The sequence below is a fragment of the Anolis carolinensis genome, chromosome 1 (genome assembly GCF_035594765.1).
Source record: "Anolis carolinensis isolate JA03-04 chromosome 1, rAnoCar3.1.pri, whole genome shotgun sequence".
NCBI classification, from domain to species: Eukaryota; Metazoa; Chordata; class Lepidosauria; order Squamata; family Dactyloidae; genus Anolis; species Anolis carolinensis.
The window spans coordinates 192,458,374-192,471,073 of NC_085841.1; the positions used below are offsets into that span (position 1 = coordinate 192,458,374).

Here is a 12,700-nt window from a genome sequence, read left to right on the forward strand (position 1 = left end):
AATCATTGAACTGATTGATTTTGTATACAGTTTTGTGTGTGAAACTCAGAAGCATTATGAAGAAAATGTACCAATGGCAAAATTTATGAACAATTAGAGAAGAAAAATAAACCCAAGATAATTCAATTCCAATCCTCTACATTGGTCTTTCATTGTGAAATACTATCAACACGAACAATTAAATAGTATACTGCTGTACATTGGTTTTGCAGTGTCTGGATATCACAAAAGTTAGGTATTAAATATTTTAAACATAAGCAGAAAGGAAGAATTCAAAGTAAGATAGCAATCTCAGCTGAAGTAGTATTTAAATGACTCAATTAAAGTTCAGCTCTTTTATTAAATTACTATTCCATAAGCAAAACAAAGACATCAACCAGATGAAACACAAATAAAACATCTGTTAGAAACAACAACAAAAATCCACAAAAACTGCAGCATAAAGTCTATCAGAATACAAAATGTAATCAAAGCATTCCAGTCGTAGAGTGGCTATATTCAGTGTTTCCTGCTTCCAAATGTCATATAATATCAGGCTCAGCCCAATGTACGACTCAAGCATGTGGAGCAAGTGAATTGCCCACTGCAGTCATTTCTCTGCCTCCTTGTACTTCCAAGGTGATGAACAATGCTTCTATTTTTGTAAAGAACATTAGTAGTCTTTTGGGACTGAAGAAAAGAACTATAAACTGAGCATGTGTTTATTAAATAACACAAACACTGTCTTTTATGGGGTAAGAAGAAATGAAAAATATCTATTTTGCAACTACAGTATTTAAAACAGCAAAAAGGAAATCAGGCAACACCCTAATTAGGTACAATATTAGTTATTAGCTGAAATATCCATGTTCAGAGGCAGTATAACTCTGACAGCATACCTTTGGAAACTAGTTGATGGGGGCAAACAATATGTAACAAATCTTGCTTTCATGTCCTCCATTAACTAGGAAGCATCTTATAAGTCAACTCAAAGCAGCACGGAGGAACAACAGATGGATCAAGTCTGATCTAGCAGAACTCTTGTGCTCTTTAGGCTGAGATTACCAGTCTATACATACTTTCCTGAGAGTAAACCGCACTAACATTAGAGGGGCTTACATCGCGTAGGTACATGCAAATTGGCTCTGTAAAAAAGATGGAAGACTTTCAAGTTAATATCCCCCCCAGCCCCCATGTTCAGCTTCCTTAAAATTATCTCATGGCTAGATGATCATACAGAGGAGACACCGCTTAAAGCAGGCAGTGTATAGCACTTCTGGGAGACAAGACTTGGTATTCCTTTAAAAGGGGGGGGGGGAGGAACTCTGCAGATATGACTTGTGAAGGTAGAGAGGACAGGATTCACTCTCTCACTGAAATATATGACTGAAGAAGCTAGATATGGTAGGGAGAAGAGTAGATACACTTTCATTTCCCCATCTGCTTTTTGGAAAAATTATACATGTATGTGTATGTCAATTTCTTCTCTAGTTCAGATTACTCCCTACACATGCTAAAGTTTTGTAATTCTCTTCCAAACAATTCCAGCAATTTAGAAAGACAAGGAACTTTGGATCCACTGATGTGGGCCGTAGCCAAAAAAATGTCCACAAGAACAGTACACATAAGCAATTTTTGTCTTCCTTCCTAGAGAGATGAAACATATTTTTCTACATGGTGTACTATCTAAAATCTATAAAAACACAGTCTGACTCCAGACTACAATAGGACAGGAGGGAAACTGTACATATACATAAGACTACAAGAATATTGTTACCCTTAGAATGCCGGTCTTAAAATACTATGTACTGCCTTTTTAACCATCTTTTTGGAAGCAACCAGATTATTCTCTGAAAATTATTAAATATGAGGTAGAGAGGAAAATATTGGGGCCGAGATGCGATGTGGGGGTGGGGAGAGACTGAACAAAATCCCTCCTTCCTCCTTATGCTTGAAAATGCAGACTACTCTGATTGATAGAAACAGGGGAGGACCTTAATGGAAAAACAATCAAAACAAAACTGAGTAGCCACCGCAGGAGCAAGAATTATTCAAATTATCTTTCATTTGAGACATGAAAACGGAAAAAGATACATCAATATTCTAGAAACTCAGCCTGAAAGAGCAAACTCATTTGGGCACTACAGCTGCTGTGCTTTAGGGATTTGGATTAAAATCCATCATTATCTTTTGGTTAATACTCTTTCATGGACCAATCAGTGGTCATATGGTGTTTACCGACCCTGGACACTTAAACCCACTTGAACGGCCTTTGTGCTATAATTTGTACCTCAATACAATCAGATTACTTATAATCTAGATGATTTGTGTCCTTTATGAGGACAGATAAACCCTAATCCTCAGAGTCCTAAAGCAATTTTCAGTTTCCCATTTTGTGACGGATGGCACAAGCAAATATTTCATCATGATTATGATGATGATACTCTAATTTTAAGGCCTTAGCTTTAGATTTGTGAACAAACCAATAACAAATGCATGTGTATTGCAAAAACAGTAAGCACTAAATTACAAACTGCAGGAGAAATTAGCAGGATTGCTTAATGCCATTATACATAAGTTTAAAAGAATTATTTAATATTGTTCTAAACATGGTAAATAATGATACTGCCCAACACAAGAGTAAAACCACAACATAATGGAGTGTATAGATATGTTTATACTACCTGTACTGCATCTAATAAATAAATGTGTTGTGTTCAATGTCCCAGGTTTGCCAAGTGTTTACCAGACAGCTTTCTGTGACCTTTGACAAACATAAGAAATAACAACCTTCGCATAATAACACATTGTTGTGTAGTTTTATCATTAATGGGGAATGCACTTAGGGATCTGTATCAAAAACTGCATTTGAATAGCTAGAACCATAAGCCTTGTTCCATTAGGAGATTAAGCCATGGAAATGAATTTACACAGACACTTGCTGACCAAAGGAAGGACTGCTGGGTTGCTGAGAGAGCATTTCATTAAATGGAGTGTTATGTCAGTAAGTCCCTAATTCCTGGGAAACTTCAGGCCCTGGATCACAACCTCAAGGATTTTTCAGGATCATGATCGGAGACTGTCTGAGGCTGCTGTACTGCTATAGCCAAACAGGCATGGATACTGGAAAGCAAGGTCTGAGCCCTTAGGAGGAACACGTAATGGAATGATCTCATGCCCTCTCTTATATTCACATGCATTGGTTTGATCCTATGGTGTTTCAAGTAGGTCTGGTTCTGTATTTGTTTGTTATGCTATTAGATGCAATTTGGCCTCTTGAGGCTTGTCTACACAGGCATATCCTAGAGTAAGTGAAAAGTCAGTCGTGGATGTCTACATGGTAACCAAGAACTTCCGGTCCTTATTGTGGGATAAACTGGGTTAATGTGTTGTCGAAGGCTTTCATGGCCGGAATCACAGGGTTGTTTTGTGTTTTCTGGGCTGTATGGCTATGTTCCAGAAGTATTCTCTCCTGATGTTTCACCCAAATCTGTCAGGCATCCTCAAAGGTTGTGAGGTATACCTCACAACCTCTGAGTATCCCTGCCATAGATGTGGGCGAAACGTCAGGAGAGACCATACTTCTGGACCATAGCCATACAGCCCGGAAAACACACAACAAAACTGGATTAAACTAGTTTAGCCCTGCACTAGAAAGGTTTGGGGAAAACCCCATTTGAGGAATATTCCAAAGCAGCCCCACATTTTGGACACAGTGTGGACAGTAGATCCTATGCAGACTGGTCCTCTATCCGCATGTGCCGTCACTGTCAATGCCTTTTCCCTGCACTCATTAGTGCAGTGGTTCTCAACCTGGGGTCCCCAGATGGTTTTGGCCTACAACTCCTAGAAATCCCAGCCGGTTTACCAGCTGTTAGGATTTCTGGGAGTTGAAGGCCAAAAACATCTGGGGACCCCAGGTTGAGAACCACTGCATTAGTGCAGGAAAGGGGGTGGATTGGGGCTGTGTTTTCTTTACTCCTCGCCATCATGGGTGCCCCATGTTGACATCAGAAAAGGAGACCATGCAATCAGGGAGAAGAAAGGGGGAGTGATCCCCTCTTTTTTCTAATTAAGCATTTCTGCTGATGTCGGCAGAGGGCACCTGTCCTAGCTGGCCATCCCACATTTATAAGATACCATACAGCTGGCCAGATGACCCAACTGGATCATACAAACTCTGTTTCACAGCCACTGTACATTGGATACAGAATGTGTGGACACCTCTGGCCCACTGGGGTCAGTTTGGAGCATCTCTGCTTTGGGACTAGCCCTACAATAACTGGCCAATGTAGATAAGACCAGAGTTAATAAAAAAGGCTCCTGTTACAACCACTTATTTGAGTGTTATATGCTGAGTGCTAATCTGAAGGCAGGAGCAAGTGGGGCGTAGAAGCTAAGTGAGCCACACCTTGCCACAGAATCCACTCGGTGAGAATACATTACCAATATAATTAGACACCGTTGAGTATTTTTTTAAACTGGTCATTTTATTTTTACTTTTGTGTGGGATGAAGTATAAGAGAAAGTCCTGTCCCTTCATCTTTGTGCAGAGATCTTTCTTGATGTGGCTTATGAAAGGAGCTTGTCTTAGAATCACAGAAACGTTGTAGCAGCAACCCCTCTCAACTTTTAAGTTCACAAAGGTTATTTCATGATTCTTGGGATGGTTTGACAGAACTGTTCAGCCTTATTGCAATTGTCCTGGCTAAAGGAAATATAACTCTGTGCATTCTCAACTGACACATCTTTATTACAGTTTGTGTATATTAGTATAATGTTTAAAACCAGATTCAGAGCATAAAGCTAATTGATCCATGTGCATACATAGGGTAAAATAAATGACAAAGATAATACCAAATTTAATACAGTTAGACTTTTCAGAAAGACTCTTAAGGACTGCAAGACAAGAAATGAAAGCAGTATTATGGACAGCCATTTTAGCACAGTATCATTTATCATCAGCCTTCCATGTATATGATGTTTGGATTATTGAATTCAGAGATAATGAAATGGAAACCAGCAATCAAGAAGGCGCTTGAAGCTATATATACACATCATACAGAGAATTGTGGGGTCATTGTTTGCCTAGAACATAAGACCTTGAGTTTAAAATAAAATCAGCTGACAAAAAGGTCTCAGTTTGTAAAAGCAAGGTTACCGGAGACAAGAGTATGCTGCTCAGCAAATAAACTCAATGGTTGGCATCTAGAAAAGCCAACAAATCAGTAGGAAACAGTTAATCTCATTTTTCGTTTTGTGAGGTATTTCTTCAGACTGGGGAGGAGCTAAAAATCTCCATACTTTGTCCTTAAAAGATCACAAAGTTAATAGACCAATTGACTAGCAAGACTAGTCAGAATTAAACAACTGGAATAGTTGCTCTTTTTTAGCTTTGGCAAAGGCAGAAAAAGAGGTGTGTCAGAAGGTAATGGTATAGGATATCTCCTCAATGAATAATCATATCACCAATGTGAATAATGGGTGGAAAATATGCTTTAAAATATTCTAAATTTATACACTTCTAGGATTGATGTTACACATCATGTGTTATGTGTGATTGATCATGGTTTAAAAGTGCTAGACACCAACTAGCACACTGCAGATGCTACAGCCATTATGCATGGATCCGTTGACAAAACAAGGTTCCAAAAGTGAGCTAATATAGCACTTAAAATGGGACTAGGCAAAAGCTAGTGTCATGAATGGACCAACTGATTTTTGAGAGCTGTAATACCTGTTTAATAATAATAATAATCTGATTTTCATGTATTTATTTGTTTGCCCTATTTGTGAAAGACCTCTGGTCCAAGCATCGAATAAAATTTGACTAGGAGACTGGTGCTTCTTTTATATTGTAACGTAGCATTGAATTTTGCCATATCTGTAAGCCACTCTGAGTCCCCTTTGGGGTGAGAAGAATGGGTAGAAATATAGTAAACAAATAAATCTTTTAAGTTCTCATCCTTTGCCACTATACTCTATAATGTCTTTTTAGAAGATAAGTTCACCGTTTTCTTGGTCATGGTAAATGGGCTCTCCATCATTTGAAATAGCTACCCCATTCCCTGAAATATGACAAAATTGCCTTTGGAGACATTTGGGGGTAATTGTCTTCCTTCCACCCTATTGCGGGATGTTGGAGATAAAGGACCTTAAAGTGTGTAGAAACAGAGATTTTGGAGTCAAGGAGCAATCATCTTCAACGTTCCTGATTCGTGCAGAAATAGCTAAATGAGGCTTGCTTAAACGTGTGATGGGAACTGTCAGATTCTCCCGTTTTAGATTGTTGTAGTGATGTCAAATTATGGGCAGTCTCAAAATGTGCCTCAATGCTCTTTTTCTCACCATTAATACTCACGCATGAAACTTTTACCATCATTTAAAAATATAATTTATTCTTCAGGAATTGCGCAATTTTGATATATTACCAGTTGGCTGTATCTATATTTTCTCCCTTTTTAAACCTAGATTTTGGACTTCTGATATTTCCTCTTTTTTATAATGGAAAAATAAGCAAATGTGGTATAGGTGGAGACAGGGCCGTAGCCAGAAAAAAAATTCAGAAGGGGTTTTGAAAATTTCGGGGCGGGTTGAACCCCTGACCCACCCGTCCCCTGGGTTCAGACCTGTCAATATCTGCTTGAGATAGTACCTGGAGGGACTGTTAATTTTTTCCATCTCATAGACTCAGCATGGGGATTTGGTTAACCAGTTAAAATTCATGAGTAAACCAGGTTTTTTGTTTAACTTGAAAAATTTCAGGGGGGGGGGTTGAACCCCTAACACCCCCCCCCCCCCCGGCTACAGACCTGGGTGGAGACTACATTCGCTTGTTTGGTAACTCAGAACATGGAAGATTACTGTAGAAATTGACAAAAGTACATAATGTGTGATGGGGTGAATATATTATCTGTTTTCTTTATAAACAAACAAGACCAAAACACTACAGTAAAGAACATGACCCCCCCCCCCCCAATGAGATGAGGTCCTAAGACAGCCTCAAAGAGGCCTTGGGGGCACATGTGGCCCAAAGACTATACTTTCTCCATTCCTTTCTCAAAGTTATAAGCATAGCTATTGAGGATACATGTCTCCTAAGCCTGAAAGTGCCACCCCATGCTTATTTCACCACTATTTACCCACTCCCACCCCCTGAACGATTGGGCCCCAACAGGAGTTGGACAGTGCCAGCAACTCACTCCTGTGCCACGTTATATGAAATTGCAAGTATGTCACAAAAGGAAACAATGCTGTATCTTTTCTGAGTAGAGTCTCAGTAGTTTCACAGTGTGCAGGGCACAGCAGGGAGAAACCAACAGCAGGAGCTCTTAGCTGCTGGCTTGGAGCCAGGGCTTTCTGTCAAGGGGATGGCTGGAAGCCGCATCAGGCTTTAGTCTGCAAAGTGGTGCAGCAGAGAATGCCTTCATAGACACACCTACCCAAAAGAGGATGGACAACATGTACAGCCATACGAATGTAGCTACACACCCTCTCTTCCTTTTTACTTTTGTTTATGGGAAAACAGGATCTTAATGCAGGGAGAAGGAACTGATTTGAAATTTAAATTCCAGTAATTATTGCAAGATTAGCATCATGAAATATGAATTAGCCCTTTTTCTTGACTGTTTTTGGTGTGTGGGGGAGTATGGATCTTTTTAGTGATGCGTAAGTCACCAACGTCACACACACCTCAAGAGAACTTTGAAGTGGAACCTGTATTTTATTTTTAAGGCTTATATTGGCATGCTTGAAGCAAGGAACTTTATTTTAATCTTGTCTCTAAGCATGTACAGAGAGCATCCCTCTTACTCTCAATTAGGTTACACATAAACTATGTCATAACTACACCATCTTTTAGTGTGTAGATCAATGTATAAGGTTACATAAATCATATGTTTATTTTTATTTCTAAATATACATTCTAAAAATTGTGTAACTCATCATCATTCACAACAACAACAACAACACATTCATTTATAGCCTGCCTTTTGCCCAATAATAGGACTCAAGGCAATTTAAAACTTCTTTAAAATGATGTAAAACCTTTAATAAAAGTATAATTATAAGAATTATTTATAAACAATTAAATAATTTATAAAGTTAAAGGCAGTAAAATTCATTTAAAACTATATAAAGATGGCATGTCACATCCATAAAAGCCCACCCTTGTCAGTTTCTAAAAGCCTGATGGGGTAAAAATGTTTTGACTTGCTGGCAGAAGAGCAAGGAGAGAGCCATACTTTAAAATATAAATTGACAGGTGACCTCCTGAAGGCAAATGTATATACACACAAGAACATACTGTTTAAGCAGCAACACTAGGTGTTGTAAATAATAGATTGTGTGGAGAAGGATTCATTCCTAGTTAGTGGCTCCCAAGCCAATGAAATGTGAACTTATGCCAGTTTTTGTTGACAAGGGCATCACGATTCCACTTTCTGTGTTTCAAAATAATATGTTAAGGTGACACTCTTTATGTGTCAGTTTTCAATTTTGTAATGTGAAAAGGGAGTTCCACATATATTTGGAACTCAGGTGTCATTCTGTCAGAGAAAACGTGCCAGCTCTTACTTTTCCTTTTAAAAGACAGTGCAAAAGCAGCAGCACTGACCACACAAGTGCTATAACTTATTGCAGCAGAAAGCAAAATAAATAAATAAATAAATCAGTATTTTGCTTTCTTCTGCTGCTTTGTCCAAGTAGCTTGCTTATCTTACTTTTATGTGAGCTGTGGTCTATTTAACCCCAGTTATTGGTGTCTGCATTTTTCTTACTCCCACTGCAAGCAAATTATCTACTTTGATCACACAGTCTACTTATCTTACATATTTACTGAAGAGGACTGTAATTTTAGAGTGATCCGGAGTCAGCAGTTCAAGGGAAGTAGTATTTTTGGGACCCTCTTCTATGATTTATATCTAGTCCATTTTAAACTCATGGTTTAAATCTGTATATACACAGACTACAGTCTCTAGGTCAATGATGGGCAACCTTTTGCGCTTGGTGTGTCAAAATTCACCAAAAAACCTAGCATGACTTGGGTGGTGTGTCACTTCGAGAAAAAAACCATAATTTCACAATATATATAGTTTAAATAACAAAAATATATAATTGTAATATATAACTGTATTTAATAAATCAAAAACTATTTACTACCATTATTTCCATGTACAACAATCTATGGTACCTCTTGCAGTTTCCACGCTGATTTCTCTCTATTCTAGTTTCAATGTAGTCATGAATAATGAATAATATAATAATATAATAGTAATAATATAATAATATACTACAATAATAATAGAATAATAATAGAATGATTATATAAATATATAAATGTAATGTGCATAATTCCCATGGAGTAAACAACAAAACCACTGGACCAAATCACACCAAATTTGGCCACAAAAGACATTAGTCATCCAATCAATCAGCATGCGGCAGCGTGTCAGCAAAAATGGCTAGGCGTGTCAGTGCTGACACGCGTGTCATAGGTTGGCCATCACTGGTCTAGGTAATCCTAGGGTTCATCTAGTGAATGTAGTTTGACACCATTTTAACTGCCATGGTTAAATGCTATGGTGTCGTAAGTGCCATAATTAGCCTTCTCTGTCAAAGATCACAAATCCCAAGTTTCCATAGCATTGAGCATGGCAGTTAAGGTGGTGTCAAACTATATTAATTCTACAGTGTAGATGCTCCCTTTGTTAGGCCATGAATGGCTATTTCTTTGCCCACCCAGATATTTTTGCCTCTAACTCCCACATAACTTACGGATTATAGAAGGTTTAATCCTAAATACCTGGAAGGTTAAATGTCCCTCATCCCTAAAAATATTATTTTAACACTTCAACTGCAAGTGCCAAATGAACAAAAGCAGACTGACAAAGTAGCATGTTGCCATTCTTGCTTGATCTTAAATATTTACAATTCAAGACGCTGCTCTACTACAAAAGTTCCATGCAGCAACCACAACAAGTCAAATCTCTCCAAGTGCATTATTTGTACCATGTAGAACATGCAGTGCCAAGGTGGAAATTGTGCAGCCTTCCTAATGTTGCTGGAAGAAGACTCCTAGCAGCCATAGCCAATAGTGAGAACTTTTGGAAAGTTGTTCTATAACTTTTGAAAGCTTCCAAAAATCCAACATGAAATTGAGTCATCTCTCAATGGAACCAGCCAAAGACAGTATAGTACAGTTGCTTGAATGATGGGCAAACTGCTGAACCCCAAGTTCAAATTCCCCTCATATTTTTGTTGAGAACTTTGAAATACATTAAAAGAAAATCATACCAATAGAAAAAAATAAGAAACAGAAACAGCAAAAGATAAAATACAGAGCAAAGAAAAACTAAGGAAAACAATTATTTTGCTTTTCTTTGTTCTGTATTCTTTTATCTTTTTGTTGTTTGTTTCTTTTTGTTACTTTCATCTATATATCTTACCATATAAAGTAAGTTCTCCAACTAAAATGCTATTCTTAAACTTCTTCTGCTTAGCCAAATCTATTATCAAAACCTACAGTTAATTTATTGTTCTCATTTTTCTTCAAAAATAAGCCATTGTTTTCTTTAACCATTGGTAGTTAATTTATCAATTTCAGCAAGGTGGGTCATTTTCAGTGGGTTGATGTGAGTTTTTGGGCTATGTGGCCATGTTCCATAGCATTCCCTCCTGACGTTTCACCTGCATCTGTGGCCAGCATCTTCAGAGGTCTGTTGGAGGTAAGGCAAGCAGAGTGTATGTGGAATGTCGGGGGGGGGGGGGAGAGAAAGAACCCTTGTCTGTTTGAAGCAAGTGTGAATGTTGCAATTAGCAAGCTTGATTAGTATTGAGTAGACATGCAGCTGCAAAGTCAATCAGTGAGGATATTTGCACAGAGGTAGTAGCCTGGCTGTTTGGGAGGTGTTAAAACTGGCAATTGATTATTAGCTGTCTGGAATTCCCATTTTTGAGTGGTGTTTTTTATTTACTGTCTTGATTCTGGTGTTTTTTTTAATACTGGTAGCCAGATTTTGTTCATTTTCATGGTTTCCTCCTTTCTGTTGAAATTGTCCACATGCTTGTGGATTTCAATGGCTTGTCTGTATAGTCTGACATGGTGGTTGTTAGAGTAGTCTAGTATTTCTGTGTTCTCCAATAATATTCTGTGTCCAGGTTGGTTCATCAGGTGCTCTGCTATGGCTGAATTTTCTGTTTGTATTATTCTGTAGTGCCTTTCATGTTCTTTGATTCATGTTTGGGCAATGCTCTGTTTGGTGGTCCCTATGTACACTTGTCCCCAGCTGCATGGTATACAGTGGTCATTTCCATTTCCAGTCTTTGTTCATTGGAAATCCAGCATTCTTCCATTTGTATGCGCAAAATAATTTTCACTCAGTTTGGGCATTTATTGGGTGGCAATGGTCCAGTTGCTGTATATTAGCCTAATCTTCCCTACAAGATTGTTGTGAGCATCAACTGAGAAAGAGAGCCATGTTTTAGTTCCTTAAAGAAAGGTGGGATACAAATGCAAGTAATAAAATAAAAATCTTTGGAAAATAATTGCCTTAATTGTATTTTTAAAAATTATTACAAGCAGTCTTGAACCATGGTCCTGGAGAAAGATGGGGCATTCCTCCAACAGGTAGATAGGTGATAGATGGATAGAGAGATAGCTTACAGCTATAGCACTAAGTAACTATAATGGATATGTTTTTTCATTATGGTTCCCACAATGTGAAAACTAAACCATCTTGATTCACAAATATTTCCATAACAAAGAACTTGTAACAGGAAACTTGTAGCTCATATATACTCTTGATCATTCATTGCATCCTACAAAGGAATAGTTTTGGTTAGAGAAAAAAAATTTAATCCATCACTGAAACTTGCAAACAAGTAGGAAACTAGAAAGCTGTCTTATAGTAGTGTCAGGGCAGGGGTCCACCTGGCTCAGTATTGCCTACTAGGATTTACACTTTGTGAAAAGAGTCTCTTTGTCTTATCTTTTCCATATCCATGGATGTATGGATTCAGTCATCCACAGCTTATATATATATTCCCAAAAGAAAACCTTGATTTTGCCTATTTTATATAAAGGTTGTCATTTTACTGTGCCATTGCATATGATGAGACTTGAGCATCCATGGATTTTGGTATCCACAGGGGTCCTGGAACCAAACCTACCGCAGATGCCAACACAGAGTTTTGGATCTTTCATATGCAAGACATGCGGAATACCAAAAGACTACAGTCTCAGTGAAAGTTTCCTCAAACAGCACTTACACTCTTAGGAATTGCTGCAGTCTGCTGAACTACTATGATTCTCAACCTAAAATTCAGGCATCATTTAATTTTATGTTTATATAAGCAAGAAAAGAAAAGAAAAGGAAAGGAAAGGAAAGGAAAGGAAAGGAAAGGAAAGGAAAGGAAAGGAAAGGAAAGGAAAGGAAAGGAAAGGAAAAGGATTGTTTGTGAGTTTTGATGACTCCCACACTGGACCATTCCATCCTCTCTGTGGGAGATGCTGACTTCTCTTTCCTTCTCTCTCTGCCCACAATAGCCTCTCCAATTAAACAGAGATGTGAGCTCATTCTGGCTTTCCACTTCATTAAGCAATATTTCACTTTTTTTACATACTCGGTGTAAAGCTATTAATCATGTAAGACAGAATGAGAACTAATTAAAGGGTCAGCTAAGCATATAATTTTGAACTGGTACATGTCTGAAAAATTACCAA

The 12,700-nt window shown here is 38.0% G+C and overlaps 1 protein-coding gene and 1 long non-coding RNA gene across 3 annotated transcripts in view; one reads left to right on the plus strand and one right to left on the minus strand.

The window, feature by feature from the left end:
- znf385b (zinc finger protein 385B) overlaps window positions 1-12,700 on the minus strand; it is a 304,135-nt gene that overhangs the window by 261,360 nt on the left and 30,075 nt on the right. The gene's annotated exons all lie outside the window — the stretch shown is intronic.
- On the plus strand, window positions 7,282-12,553 carry LOC134293914 (uncharacterized). The gene is made up of 2 exons (XR_010000879.1): window positions 7,282-7,458; window positions 12,127-12,553. It is a non-coding gene; the product is annotated as an uncharacterized LOC134293914 (long non-coding RNA).